Source organism: Belonocnema kinseyi, chromosome 7, assembly GCF_010883055.1.
Source record: "Belonocnema kinseyi isolate 2016_QV_RU_SX_M_011 chromosome 7, B_treatae_v1, whole genome shotgun sequence".
In the NCBI taxonomy this organism is placed as follows: domain Eukaryota; kingdom Metazoa; phylum Arthropoda; class Insecta; order Hymenoptera; family Cynipidae; genus Belonocnema; species Belonocnema kinseyi.
In genome coordinates, this window is record NC_046663.1 from 142979723 (window position 1) to 142992430 (window position 12708).

Genomic DNA, 12708 nt, shown 5'->3' on the forward strand with positions numbered 1-12708 from the left:
ACCATTTTCTGAAAAATTTAGTTCTGAATTTTTCAAAAAAAAATTCTAAAATCGGTGCATAATTGCGTTCTAAATGTCATTTTGAACCTCGTTTTCCGATTTTACCCCACTGTGCATCGTAGCTATGGGGATTAGGCGCTCGACTTATAAGGCTGCGGTGCGTGAGTTCGATTCTCGGCGCTTGCGGATATTTTAATAAACTACATTTGTCTTTAGTTATTAGTAATAAGTCCTTTCTAGTCAAATTTAACAATAAGTTTAGTTTTAGAATAACGTGCGGAGTATAGTTAATAATCCAATGTCAATAAAAATACGAGGAAACGAAGGAGTGTTTGTCAGAGTCTACAGAAAGGTGTAAAATCTTTAGATTAAACTTTTGCAAAGAAAATGTATTTTACAATTGGATTAATATTTTCCTTCTTTGAATCAAAAATTTCTGGTAATAGATTATGGAAATGTGCTGTTTAAACTTTAATACAACTGCAACCATTGCATCACACTTCAGAATTAAAAGCATGACCAATTTTTAAATATTTTAATAATATTTTATTTGATTCAACAAAATAAAAAACAATAGCATATGCTTTCAAATAATAGTGTGTGAGGGACTATCTAGATTCTATAAAGACCTTATTAATAGGTCCTCATTGGGTTGCCTACTGATGACCTCGCTAGCTGAGTGTGACGCTTTCGCTTGCGTCCTTGATAGATTGCTACTTTAGGGCCTCGATAGAAAATAGGAAATCTAGACAGAGCCTCTTAATAACCAAGTTATAATTTCTACCCTGGACGTTGATGATAATTATATTCTTTAAATACTGAAGTTTGCATTTTGAAATCACAATTTTTATAAATCAATTAGCCAAATTTGTGCACACGCATTATAATAATTAATATCTTCATAGGTAGAAAAACACATGTAATAAGCTTGTTGCCACTTGGTAAACTCTCCCCTTAAAATCTTGGTCAAGACTCCCCAATGTTAGTTCATGCGTTTAATGTCATAAAAATTTTTAATAATAACTGTTTAATTATGCCGATTTATACAAAATCATTACACTACTTTGTAAGAAATAACGCGATGTATGATTACTGTACGAATTTTGATTACAAGAGTAGATAAATCCTTATAAAGTTTGAAAAAAATTACATTATTGAACGCAAATTTCTGGCAATTTTCGAATCTCGGACTTAGTTAAGTCTCCCACTGTCCCTTGGACTTTTCACATTAAAGTTTATGAAAAACATATATATTTTCTTGAAAATTGAACTAATAATTATTATATCTCAAATTACATTGAAATTAATGAAATTTTGTATTAAAAATAACACTTTGAACAAATGAATATTTGAAACTTTTAGATTTTGTAGAAAATTTGTAATTTTTTGTAGAAAAGTAATATTCTTAACATAAATATTTAATAATAATATAATATAATAATATAATACTAATATAATATAATAATATATAATTTAATAATATTCTAAAATTAATATTTTTACTAAGGTTTCAGTTATTTAAAAAAAAATCCCTTTTCAGTTTGTCGAAAACCAACTTCTTTAAAGGAAATTTCGATTATACGTCGATTATACCATTTTTGATAGAAAAATCACATTTAAAAAAATGGATCTTCTTTTGATAAAAATTAAATTTTTTTGATCCTTCACTGAGGGTCCAATTATTTTTTGGAAAATTCCTTCATAGTTAGTACAAAATTAATTTACATAAAGTTAAATTGAGTTATATCATTTTTGGTATAGAATTAATATTTGAAATTAAAAATTGATCTTTTTTAGTTGAAAATTCAACTATTTGTCTGAAAATGCACATATTTCGCTGAAAATCCCTGTTTTTGGTAGGAAATTAGTCTTCTTGGTTGAAAATTTATCTTTGTTATTAAGAACAAAACAATTAAGTTGCACATGCCTTTTTTTTTGTTAAAAATTAAATTCTTTAACTAAAAAATTAACTATCCCACTTTGGGTGAAACATTAAAATTTTGAATTAAAAATTGATATTTTTGTGTTAAAAATTCATCTGTTTGTTTGAAACTTCAACTATGTATTATCAAATCCATCTATTTTAATAAATTTCAACTAATTTTGTTGAAAATTTAATTGTTTATTGTTAAACATTCATTCTTTTAACTAGAAAGGAATTATCCCATTTCTGGTTTTATATATTTTTATTTGGCAAAAATGTCCGCACATATGAAGACCCGATACATCCATAAACCTGAAACATAATTCATTCAATCCCACATTCTTAAACCATATATTGTTTAAAAGCACATCAAACATTAGAAGCCTATATATTTTATGCATCTGTTTGGTTGTGAAGGTGATGTGCAAGGAGTTTAATGGTACTTTTCTGATATTGAGTAAAGTTAGTGTAACATTGGTGTATTTTTAGTTATAAGTTAATGTTTTAGTTATTATTTGCATTTAATATAAACATTAATTCTGTGACCAAAAGTTCTCTCTTGTATTCTAAAATTATTTCCTAACCTCAAAACATTTTCATCGCAGTTTACGACAGCCATGGACTTTGATAACAAAAATTATTAAAATTCCATGCTTCAAAGATAGCTCGTTCTAAAGCTTTGAAGACTTTAAAATGTCCCTTCCGAAAATAAAATAAAAATACGATCATAAATAACAAGCAGAGAGGCTTAAATTGACATAAGAATTCGATCATAAAGAACAATCAGAGGCCCTCCCTGCGTAAAATGCCGGATAGGATCCGATGAATCCAGATAAGAATCGGATTTTTATCGTTTTCTATCAGTAAACTTACACGGTATTTGTGTCTTTTTTTATCCTGTTCTATCCGGCAATCGACCGGGGCATAATATTTATTTGATCTGTTTTTGTATCTGTGTCTATACGGAATTTTTTCGATCCGCGTATTACACTGCTTGATTTTTTGTCAGTTTCTATCCGGAAACTTACGCGGTATTTGTGTCTCTTTTTTATCCGGCTTTATGTGGCAATTGACTGGACCATAATATTTATTCGATCTGTTTTTTTATCTGTGTCTATACGGAATTTTTTCGATCCGCATATTAGCCTTCTCGGTTCTTTCTCAGGTTCTATCCGGAAACTTATACGGTATTTGTGTCCTTTTTTTAATCCTGTTCTATCCGGGAATCGACCGGAGCAAAATATTTATTTGATCTGTTTTTTTATCTGTGTCTATACGGAATTTTATCGATCCGCATATTAAACTGCTCGGTTTTTTGTCAGTTTCTATCCGGAAACTTACACGGTATTTGTGTCCTTTTTTTATCCGGTTTTATGCGGCAATTGACCGGTCCATAATATTTATTCGATCTGTTTTTTCATCTGTGTCTATACGGAATTTTTTCGATCCGCATATTACCCTGCTCGGTTCTTTCTTAGGTTCTATCCGAAAACTTACACGGTATTTGTGTCCTTTTTTATCCGGTTCAATCTGGAACTTTACCCGTGCATTAAATATTTCCTTTATCTGTTTTTCATTCGTATCTATACGGAATTTTATCGGTCCACAAATTTTCCTATCCGGATTTTTATTGGGTTCTATCCTTATGATTATACGATGTAGTAAATTTGGATTATCTGGTTTTTGATCCGGCGCTATGCGGAAAATTTCCGCCACCCATATTGCCCTATCCGGATTTTTTCAGGCTCTATGCGGATTCTTATACGGTGTAATGGATTTGGTCTATAGGGGTTTTTATCTGGCTCTATGCGGAGTATAATCGATGTCTATATTACCCCACCCGAATTTTTATCGGGTTCTATCCGGAATCTTATACAGCGTAATGAATTTGGTCCTTAGGGTTTTCATCCGGCTCTATGCGGTATATGTTCGGTGCCTATATTGCCATGCCTGTCTTTTTTCCGGGTTCTATGCGGCTTCCTATACAGTGCAATAAATTGGGTCTATCTGGATTTTGGTCTGTCTAAGGATTTTAAAAAGATTTCAACAGATACTGAAGTATTTTACCGAATTTTTAGGAATTTCACGAGATTTTAATGGTGTTTTTAAGATCTTAACTATTTCGAAAGTTTCTACGATTTTTTAAGAAATGCGAAAGAAATTCGATGGGTTCTTACATATTTTAAGAGGTTTTAAGAAGTTAAAAACTATTTTCGCGGATTAAAAATATTTTTATGGTAATTTAATAGGTTTTAAGGAAAAATGTAAGAGTATTAAAGAGATTTCATGATATTTCCAAATAATTTATGGAATTTTAAAGGATTTTAAAGACTTTAAGAGATACCAAGTAGTTTACCGAATTTCGAACGGTTTCGTAGTTTTTTTAATGGCATTAGAGATTGAAAGGAATTTAAAAAATGCATGATGTTGCAAGAAGCACTGAAGGATTTTAAAGTAATCTTAGAGATTTTGAGAGGTCTCAAGGAATTATAAACGATTTCCACGGATTACAAAGGGTTTTAAGGTATTTCTTCATATTTTAAAAGAAATCATGGGATTTTAAAATATTTTGAAAGGATTATTAAAAATATCGAACTATTTCGCCTAATTTTCCAGGATATTAGGAGATTTTAATTATAATACGATGATATTACAAAAGAAGTCATAGGATCTTTAGGGATTTTATAAGGATGTCAAGAGATTCCAAAGTGTTTTGCCGAATTTCGAAAAGTGCCACGGGTTTTTAATAGTATTGCGAAGATTTTAAGGGATTTCAAAAAATTGTATACTGTTCCAACAAATACCGAAGAATTTAAACGGAAATCTTAAAGACTTTAAGAGTTTTTATTTTATTAAAAGCGATTTTAAGCGATGTCATGAAATTACAAAAGAACTCATAGGATCTTCAAGAATTTTATGAGGATTTCAAGAGATTCCAATGTATTTTCCCGAATTTCAAAGAGTGCCACGGGTTTTTAATAGTATTTTGAAGATTTTAAGGGATTACAAAATAAAGTGATTTCAGGAGACTGTTAGTGATTTCGTAATATCTCAATAGAATTGAGCGAATTTAAAAGAATTTAAAAAGGATTTCAATAGCTGCTGATGTATTCTACCGAATGATGAAGGCTCACGGAATTTCAAGGATTTTAACCGATGTTTAGAGATGTTTAGGGATTTCCACGGATCTGAAAGTATTACAAGAAATTTTGATGGATTTTGGAGAAAAATCTTAAGGATTTTACTGAATTTTCAAAAGAAATCATGGAGTCTTAAGGGACTATAATGATTTTCGGAGAGTCTGTAAGATTTAAAGATTACATAATAAAAAAACAATTTAAACAAATTTGTATAAGAATTAATTTCAACAGCCAAAACATGTTTCAATTATGTAAAATATTTTTAAAAAATAATAAGAAAGAGGAAACTTACGTAAGAAATGATTTGGACCCCCATCCCCAAGTGACGATATGTAGGTATTTTCGATCCCCCCTCCACACCTAAAAGCCTTACGTAAATAATGAAAACTACCTTACCAAATAGAAAAATATCTCTAAATTTCATAGAATTTTTAAAATATTCGTTATCAGATCACACAATCAGGCAGTGCAGTGTATATCTTCAATTAACTCATGGGAAATAGCCCTTCGAATCATGGATTATAGGAACTAAAAATTAGAATCATGAAATTCCAAATAGAAAAATAATCGGAAGCATGCCTAGTGCAATGCATTTTCGCAAACCTCCCCTTACACGTATTTAGGAAAAACGAAAATATTTTAAGTGGCAAAAAAGTATTAAAATCTGTTTAAAAAATGTTTTAAAATCGAGTGAACATGTCCAGAATCATGGCTAAGTTTTTTCCATTGGAACCAAAGTACCTGGAAATCTTCGTCCGATATTTGCTTGTCAATTGGGCGAGTTGTGGTTTCGAGGCTCTGAAATTACAACATAATAGTTTTCACGACTCCTGATAAGAAGAAAAAGGGGGAAGATGAAAAGACTTAAATTAGAGGATGAAAAAGTTTATTATTCATAGGTTAAAATTTCTTTTCATAGCATTTCTAAACAATAAATAGGTACCTTCTCTGAATTTTGATACGAAAAGGCTTTTTTGTAAAAAATTTAAAAAAATTATCTTTTGGTATTTTGCTGAGGCAAGTTACACTTAATTTGCACTTTCTACTTCTCAGAGTTTCAATTTTTTATACTTAAACGATATCCATGCGGATTCATGGATTGACACCTCCAGAAGACTAGACCTGAAAAATTAAATATGATTTTAATATTCTTTTGCGGAAGTTCAATTTCAATTTAAGAAATTAAATCCTAACTGAACCAAAATTTAAGTACGAAATTCTTGTAAATTAATAAAAAATAAAAATTCAACGATCAAACTTGGATAAAATACTCTTAAATACATCCGTGAATTAGCCTGAATTTTTTTCACTAGGTAAAAGCAGGTAACTTTTTTAAAACCCGGGAATTTTTCAGAATTGTTTTCACTTTTGCAATATGTATCATTTCGCTCTTCGGAAAAAAATTTTTTGAAATTGCACTCAGTGTTACCAACCATTTTCGCATAAAATATTAAATCTCATTTTATATTTAGAATTTTTAAGTTACTAATTATTTTTAATGGTTTTCAAAGCAAGCTTTAGATGTTGTTACAATTTCCTTAAGTATTTTTATGAGCTTAAAGACTTAGAGCACTGTGTCGAACTCAAGTTTAGAAGACTGTTTTAGTTAGAAAACTGTTTTCCTCTAAGTCTTTACAAAATTATAAATACTTAGATTTTAAAGAGTGCACAATGATTTCAATGATTACTCAAAGATTTCAATAATTTCGCAAATATCACCAAATATATTTTTTAAATATTTCAAATCTTTCCAAAGATTTTCAAAAGATTTCAATGATTTTTCAAAGATTTCACAAAGATTTTAGAAATATTACCGAATATTTCAAGAATATTTCAAATATTTCGCAAAGATTTTTAAAGTATTCACAATGATTTTGTAAATATTTCACAAGGGTTTCAAAAATATTTCACGAAGATATCAATGATTTCCCAAAGATTTCAAAAATTGCACAAGGATTTCTGAAAGATTCCACAAGCTTCACAAAGATTTCAGAAAAATTTTATAAAGGGTGCAATAATTCGAATACAACTATCAAATCTGGACAAAATACTCTTAAGTTTATCCGTGAATTAGCCTGCATTTTTTTTGCAATCTGAAAAAGCTGGAATCTTTTTTTTGAAACTAGGAAATGTTTCAGAATTGTTTTTATTTTTGCAATAAGTAAAGTCTCGATCTTCGGAAAAAATTTATTTGGAATTGGACTCAGGGTTACTAACCACCTTCGCTTAAAATGTTAAAGATCATTTTATATTTAAGGTTTTTAAGTTTTTTAATTTTTTAATTTTTATTTTTAATTTAATTTTTTAAATTTTTATTCTTAAGATTTTTAAGTGTCTTTGCCTTCACTTCAACCTTCGTAAACTTCAAAGTTTCCATCCTGTTAAAATGATTAATAATTTAATATTTGATCAAGGACACAATTAAAAGTTTATGTCCTTTAACTTATCTATTTAACAGTTTTAGACGCTTTTACAATTTTCTTAAATATTATCTAAGTGTCTAATTCCAAAAACGGGTTTCCATCTGATTGTTTCCAGCTTGCAAGCGTACCTTGGAAACAGAAAATCGAATAATTTGACCGACGGAATCTTATTCCAGCACTATCTGACACTTCGTTAGAACTATATTTGTGTGGTTTACATCTAAGACAGAAAATGGTATCTGCCTCTATCCAGCTTTCAAACGGGAATCGGCAACAAAAAATCCAACTATTTTTGTAACGAAATATTATCCGGCATTTCTAACGAGAAGCGAGAAAAATATATCTCGGTCTTGGGTTGAATTAGGAGCTCTCTAGATTTGTTCTCGCTTTTCTATAAAACTTATCAGTAATCGGCAAAATTACCATTAAAATTACCTTAGAATGAATTATTTTCGATTTTCTAAAATTTTGCTTCTAAAACTGACTCTAATATTTAATGTTTAACACTTTCTTGATGTTTTGTGGAAAAGCATTTTTAGAACATCCAAATTTCGAGAAGACTGTATAAAAGACTGTATACTTTTGAGAGTGAGATGTTTTTCACTTGAAACTGTAGAATTGGATTAACTTTCGGATTCTCTTTAGTCGACAAAAATAATTTAAAAATTTTTTTTTGTTTTTATAGCATCTGATTATTCCTTAACAATTTTTGAGGCAATTTTTCATGTCAGAAGGAACTGCTTTATTACAAAATCTTTTATAATAGGTACAAAATTGAGGTGAACTCAGTAATTCAAGTGATCTGCCCTGAATCTCTATATGTATTCGAGAGGCAAATCCTACTTAAAGCATAATCAACCCGATATCAGAATTTGTATCCTGTAATTTTTAATGACTTGATTTTTATGGCACAGGCATGATAAAGTCGCTTTTAGACACCCTCATTTAAAACAGCGATTGTGAGTAGCCATTGGACCAACATGATGTGATAAGATACGACAAATTACTGATTATTATAAATAACCGATAAATTCACATAAATTATCAAAAATCTCTGAATATCTAAAAATTCCGGAAATTTTTTAACATTTGAAAAGTTTGGAAATGACTTTGGAAATAACTTTTTTTGGTGCAAGAATATAGAAGAGTTCTCTTATCCTTTCATTTGTTGATCAGTTTTACATGCTTAATGTAAACAAAACTTCAAATTTTAATTGTCGAATATAAGGATTACCTCATCTTCGTTCCTCATCTTGTTTGTATCCCTATTATCTTCTATACTCTTATTTGCTCAGTTCTCGGAGTCTTTGGATTTGTCATCCTGCAAACATTATTTAATAATTAAATTATTTTTGGTAAATGAATTGATTACCATCTCACAAGAAGGATACCTCGATAATTCTTTTGATTTCACTTGCATCACTATTATCTTCCTCTACGAATAAGAACTCTTTAGAATTTTGACTCTCTTTTCTGGCCTTGTTCTGCCGTTCATCACTTTTCTGGCAGGCCGATTCATGTCGCAGTTTTTTTATAATGTATGTTGGTATGTTTTTCATGTGCTTTGCAATTTTATCAGTTGTATAAATACTTTTGAACGTCATCCAATAAAGAGAGATTTCTATCAAGGATACAGAAATTTGGAAGAAATTAATTTACATACAATTTATATAGAATATGGCCATGTAGTTACATAGAACGGTATTATTATGAGAGGAGAAATCAGGATTACCATGCACAGCATCCATTTCTTATATGTTTAAGGGAGGTTTCGGCTTTCCTCCTTTCTTTTTTTGATAATTACTTACTTCTCCCGTCACCGTGGACTCTCGCATAACTTGATCTCCAAATATTATACGAGCAATGTTTGTAATAAATATTGAGGGTGTAAGCTTTCTCCTTAGTCTTAGCTGATCGTACTGCAATCTGTCGATCTAGATCCCGTGCCCTGCAAGAATATATTGAAAATTAAAAAAAAGCATTTATAAACAGTTTACACGAAAAACAATTTTTTTTAAGTTGAGGCATCATTTATGAATGTTCACATACGAAATCATGCTAGTATTTGTTCCCACCTTCTTGTTCACAGGATCCACGAACCCTACGGCAATATCCTCACCACTAGCAATTCGATCATTCAGATTTACTTTGGCTTCTTCCTGGAGATTGTTAATGGTAGCTGGAAATCGTTTAATTAGTTATAATGTGTTATAAGCAGAATTTACAAAAATATACAATTTTTGTGTGGTTTAACATAAAACAGAATTTATCTAGGTAATAAAGGTAAACAAAATTTCATCAACAAATAAATAAAAACAAGAGAAATATTTTTTGAACTAAGCCATACTATGTGCAAAACATTCTAAATAGTCACCTTCAATATTGAACATGTGATTAATCAGTTTCGTCTGCATCTCCAGATTAAGTGCTCTTAAAGCTCGTGATTCCGTTTCTAACTCCAAAATACGTTGTTTTAACAGCACAAACTGCGCGCAGTGTCTATTTTCGTTAAAATAGTTAAAAAGGTTAGCTTTTGACAAAAATGGGTAAAACGTACGTGAAAATTTTTGGTTAATTTTAAATATTTTACTTTTTACATTCAAAAAGGATAAAGAAAGCTGCCAAACTTTTAGGATTGACTATAGTTTCTTCTTTGTGCTTCGTTACATCTTCAGTTTCGCTCCGATTTTCTATTTCTACTGAAGTCTTTTCTTGATTTATTATTCGAATCAGCTACAATCATAAAAGTAATATAATAAATACAAAGGGATCCAGCTAGTACGAAATTTAAAAACGTTTTTGGAACGTTCTAAGAACGTTTTTAGGACGTTCTAAAAACGTCTTGGGAAATTTGTTCCCACTGAGGAAGCAATAAATTCCAATTTGACTGAATTACCGGCTGTGAATCACTATATCGTAAATTGGAAATATAGACGTATTTCACACCTTCATACGGTGTTTATTTACACTCGCAGCTTCTATTACAGATCTACCAGTTTCCGAAGCATTTGATTGGTCCGCTGAACGGTCAATATTTTTCTTACTACAATGTGCCGCATTTTAAACACTATCATTTGACGTTTGAGTTTTTTTTTTATTTTCAGTCAGAGCAACATCCCCGGAACCATGCTTCCTCTTTCGAGAAACGCTTCGTGGCTACAATTGGAAAAATACTAATTATACACAAAGATATCTAAATTAAATTCGTGAATCTTCAATTATCAAGGTATCTGCATCAAAGTGAGCTGTGCAGAAATAAGAAGAAAATTTGATTTCGATAATATGCAAGACTGATATCCATCTATAAGAAACTTTCACGATAAATTTTGAAATTCGAAAGAATTCCTAATACGAGTATACCAGAAAAATATTTTTTTTTCTCTTTTTTGGAAATATTCAAAAGTGTATAACTTTTTTAATTTTGATCGAAAGTGAAAATTTAATTGAGATAATATGCAAGACTGCTATCCATCTATGAGAAACTTTGAAAACAAATTTTGAATTACGAAAAAATTCCTAATATATCAGAAAAATATTTTTTCTCTTTTTGGAAATTTGCAAAAGTGTATAACTTCTTCAATTTTTATCGATTATGAAAATTTAATTTAGATAATATGCAAGACTGCTATCCATCTATAAGAAACTTTGACACAGAATTTAAAATTCGAAAAAAATTCCTAATTTATCAGAAAAATATTTTTTTTCTCTTTTTTGAAAGTGATTAAAAGGGTATAACTTTTTCAATTTTGATCGAGGGTGAAACTTTCAATTGAATAATTTGAAAGTCTTCTACCTATAGATGAGAACCTTTGATAAAAGTTTTGAAATTCAAAAAAGATTCTAATTTATCAGAAAAATATTTTTTCTCTTTTTTGGAAATTTGAAAAAGTGTATAACTTTTTAAATTTTTATCGCAATTGAAAATTTCAATTAGATAATTTGCAATTCTTCTACCCATCTATGAGAAATTATGACAAAAAATTTTGAAATTCGAAAAAAATTCCAAATTTATTAGAAAAATATATTTTTTTTTTTTCAAAATTTTTAAAAGTGTATAACTTTCAGTTTTGATCGAAATTGGAAATTTCATATAGATAATTTGCAAGTCTTCTACCGATCTATTATAAACTTTAAAAACAAATTTTGAAATTCGAAAAAATTCCTAATTTGTTAGAAAAATATTTTTTTCTCTTTTTTGGAAATTTTCAAAAGTGTACAACTTTTTTATTTTGTATCGAAATTAAAAATTTCATATAGATAATTTGCAAGTCTTCTACCCATCTATAATAAACTTTGACAAAAAATTTGAAATTCGAAAGAAATTCCTAATTTATCAAAAAAATATTTTTTTCTCTTTTTTGAAAATTATTAAAAGTGTATAACTTTTTCAATTTTCATCGAAATTGTAAATTCTATTTAGATAATTTGCAGGTCTTCTACCTATCTATAATAAACTTTGACAAAACATTTTGTCGGATTTTTGTCGGAAAATTGGTCGGATTATGATTCGGACGGCTTCGATAAAACTGTCCTAGACGGCAGTATCCCGGACACGAATCTTTTAACAATGTATAAGTGTTGCAAATTAGAGCCTATAAAATCAGTTGTGTGCTTTAATTGTGGTGCTACGTATCATAGAACTTGTGCTGGCCGTGTAAAAAATCTGGTGTCCCTCAATGGAGGTAGATGTAAGTGCTGTGAAGTTCCTAAGACCTCCTCTTCAACGCCTGAGTCGACGAAAGATGGATCTGAAATTTCTTATTTGCGTGAATTTTTAAAAAGACGAGAGATAATCATAAACAACAAAGATAATTTGATCGGTTCACTGAGAAAGGAATTAAAAATTATTAAGATGAAAGCCACAGAGTTCGAGAAAAAAAGAAAGCAAGATGGTGGGAGTCGGGTGAGGGCTGCCACTTCATATCGAGACGCAGCTCTTGTCATAAAGCCTAAAAACGAGACACAAACATGCCAGGAAACGAAGAGCGCCGTCAAAAATAACGTCTGTCCTAGTGAACTTCGGCTCGTGTCACATCAGTAAGAAACATCTCAGGCGGGGGTGTTGTAATGAGCTGTTCGGACTTCAACTCTAGGGAGAAGCTATCTCAGGCTGTTAAAACTCATAGACCGTGGGCTGACAACGTAAATGGGAGCGTGATACGGATAAGGCCAATTTTCACATGAGATGTTCGTCTGATGATGAGGAACGTAAAAATGGGTG

The 12708-nt window shown here is 30.1% G+C and overlaps 1 protein-coding gene across 1 annotated transcript in view; it reads left to right on the forward strand.

Moving 5' to 3' along the window:
* LOC117177196 overlaps positions 1 to 12708 on the forward strand; it is a 42426-nt gene that overhangs the window by 12468 nt on the left and 17250 nt on the right. The window lies entirely within an intron of this gene.